Raw genomic sequence first — 3,670 nt, forward strand, 5'->3', positions numbered from 1 at the left:
TAATCTGTCCAAAAGCTATACCTTAGAGCTTCTAAACAGTAATACTGCAACTAAATTACAAGTTCACCTGAGAAAAACAGCAAGTACTCTGATCCAGGAAGTTCCTTAAATGGATTCCACACCCAAGTGTTTTATTTTTTTCTTTTCCCAGTTGGATATGTAGAAAGGATTATCACAGCAAGGAGTTGATACCATGATTTATCTGCTGCATACCATGCTTTTAATATCAGATAAACTAAATAACAGTGGAAAGTCTTGAACATTGAATATTCAAGATATATGTCTTTGTTAGTTGCTCTAAGAGGAATGCAGCTGTAAACTGGCTAAATTCTTTGCCCTCCTTGCACTACAAATTTTGTCAAGGAAACTGGACTCTGCTTGAAGTTGAGAACGTTTTGTTTCTGTAAAATATTGTTGAACCACAAGAGGATCCAAGCTAACTAAATATGGAGCAAGAGATGTTTTTGCAATCCAGTCCAAAACATTCTGTTACTGATTCATTGGTAATTTATGACTGGCTTGGATATAATCTTAACCAACCATCATTGGTTTTGGGAGGTGAAATGACATGAGTCAACTGAAATTAATATGATAAAGAACAGCTCACTCTTACTGCTTAAATCCAGTCAAAGCTCTGCTTCTTGCAAGTGTTCCAATCCTAGTCTTCAAGGCAAATACAGAGTTATAGCAAGCTCCATTTGTTGTACAATTCCTACTCCTCTAGCTCAAAACCATAATAGCCTTGTGCAGATGGAAACAAAAACATGTTTTCACAGGTACAGAACACCCTAAAAAATAACAGAAAAATGCAGTATTTTTTCCATATGGTAGCTGTATTGGATATACTGCTTCATAAGCAGTTGCTCCCCATTACCAAGCATTCTCCTTTCTTCCTCCCATTTCTAAGCCTAAAAATCTTGTCAAGAGATACTCCAAGCTCTTTTATATAACCCTGTGCAAGAGTCAAATGAAGGTCTTGCTCTTTGTCTGTAATAACGTTGCATCCAGAAAACATGAAAACTTAAACCCCAGAAGTAACAGAGGGCTATTTAAATTAGAGAAAAGTGTTATAAATAAATATAATTAGTGAATTCTAGGACTATATCTAACAGTCCCTGCAGAAATAGTATAGACAAATGTGAGTTTTTAAGCCAAATTCTGAACTACAGATAAAGGAGCAGGTAACTTGGTGCCTTCCAATAGAAAGGGGATGGATTCCTGTAGTTATCTACACTTAAACATTCAAAAAATTCCAGTAGAGAAAGTGAGTGATAAGTCTTAGGGAAACATGGTTCTCAGCAATGAACAGTCTTCTACTTTAAACCTTTACTCCCTAACTCAAATTGCCTTAGTTACCATTTTGAGGGAATATACATCTTTAACTAAGGACTGTAAAAGTGCCTACCTTTAAAAAGTTAGGGCCATATAAGTTACCCCCAGTCATTCTATAGGTCTTCTTTTACCTTTGAATCTTCCCCAGATCAGCTCTCATTCTGTTTGATATGTTAACTGAACACTTTAAATAAAGTTGTGTTCTGACCCCATAAACTAATATCCATTTCAATATGATCCATCCCTGATGAACTGCATATGATGGATATCAAAAAACTAAAACCAAAGCAGATTTGCTTTTTCTGTGATGTCTTTTTAAGCTGCTCTTATGAGATTGAAAGCTCAGCTGATAACTGCTACAGAGCTAGCCTACATTCTCTGAAGACTTTAACCAGACATGTATTTTATGGACACGACATTCCTCACAGGATTCACACTTTGCAAGGCTTTAAAATACTGCCATTCTCAAGGGGAGGCAGTCTATGACTGCTCATCCTTGCCTGCTTCAAACTTAATGACAACTTAAAAGGAAGCATCAAGATGTGTGTGTTCCTTAGCCAAGACCTAATACTTTGCTGAACAAGGGTGTGTAGGTCTAATTTTTTTGCACTATTTTATTACTGGCCCAGAGCTATCTGAGGTACCAGTCCCTTCTATCTGATAGAGCATGCAACATGAAGCTTCATGGGCCTCACTGTTTTCTCTCTTGCTCCCTTAGTGGATTACATTTTCATGCTAAGTGTTATTGAACAGTGTCTGGTAACTGCATAGATCTTACCCTTGATTCACCCTGTTTTATATTGTTCTTGGCTGGAACAGGCAAGAATGAACAACCCCTAATGAGAAGTCTGACCATCTTCCTCCAGGGGAATTGCAGCTGTACAGAGACCACATACTGTCTTTGGAAAATAAAAATCTGTGAGGCAGTTTCTTCTTGCTGGTGTAATATGGTGCAAGTCAGACCACTTTTACTAGGACAGATAAGCCAAGCATCCTCCTTTGATGAGAGAGGAAAGTAGCAATTGCATCCAAATAAAGACACAAGTAAAGGAATAGCAATGTATTTTCATCCAGTGGGAATATGAAAACACACAAAGATTAGTTTCAACGAGCCTGAAAAATGACACAAACATTCGATAAAAGAAGAATTTTGCAGCAATGCTTCCAGGAGTTCCTGCATCTGGCCAGGACAAGATATAGCACAAGAACAGCTACACTTCAGTCCAGAACAGGATATGCATACAAGAATATCGGGGGGGGGGGGGGGGGGACGGGGGGGGGGGGACAGGAAGGGAAGGAGGTAACACAAAAGCACAAGACTTTTGCAGGCTCCATCCAACCTCAAGAAAGCATGGGTTTCTTCACAGCTCAAGTTCTGTTGAAACCTTTATGTAATTCAATAGGGAAAGCTGGAGTGAAAAAACCAACACTTGATCCAGCTCTCTCTTTACCTAAAATACTTCTATGATGTTGGTACTTAATTGCTGATGCAGCCTTAAAGTTGAGATAAAAGGCACAATGACAAATCCTGTGCTATCAATAGGGTGCAGCAGAAATAGGAAGTGTGAAGACAAGGTACTGGTGGTAGAAGAGCATAGAAGAGACTGGTGAAGTGAAGGGAGGACAGCAAGCAGGATAAAAGGGCGCTGAGACTCACCTTGAAGGAAAGGTTGCAAATGACCATAGTAGAGAACTGCCATTCCTACTCCGTAATGTATTTTATTTGTTAGCATATCTGCAAGATGCTCATGTACGTGCAAAGGTTTGCAGACATGTTTCTCCCAAAGCTACTGCAAAGAATACATGCCCTTTTATATTATCATACAAAGGCATTCTATGGAAAGCCTAGACATTTCCTCACACATCATCCACTGGCACTGGTTGCACTGACTTTAGCTAAGTTCCTCCTGATTTACATCTGTGTAAAAGTAAGTCCAACATGTTCGTGGAAATACTCCACACAGCTGGGACAGTTTAGACACATGAAATAGATGTTAGCAACACCATGTGATTAAAGAAAAGCACAAACCACAGAGTTTAGATCTGAATCCAAATCCTCCTCAAGCTTGGGGTGTTTTAGATCCAAAATTTTGATTCCGACTCTTGTCTATATAAATTGTAGCAATTCATAATTTGCTGTGATTTAGACTAATACATTATACTGAACAGATCAGCACCTACTTTGGATTTTACAGGCTTTGTGGTAACTGGTAAAACAAGTTGTGGAACATGAACAGTAATGACTACTGGTCTAGAATAAAAGAGTGCCAACTCAAGTGCCAACTTGATGCTCCATTGAAATAACTTCCATTGTCCATGACTCAGATGTGAACATTAA

The 3,670-nt window shown here is 38.7% G+C and overlaps 1 protein-coding gene across 6 annotated transcripts in view; it reads right to left on the reverse strand.

Moving 5' to 3' along the window:
* The window catches only part of SMOC2 (SPARC related modular calcium binding 2), a 147,455-nt gene that overhangs the window by 118,072 nt on the left and 25,713 nt on the right, over positions 1-3,670 (reverse strand). The window lies entirely within an intron of this gene.

This window comes from Anser brachyrhynchus, assembly GCF_964034855.1.
Source record: "Anser brachyrhynchus genome assembly, chromosome: 3".
NCBI lineage: Eukaryota > Metazoa > Chordata > Aves > Anseriformes > Anatidae > Anser > Anser brachyrhynchus.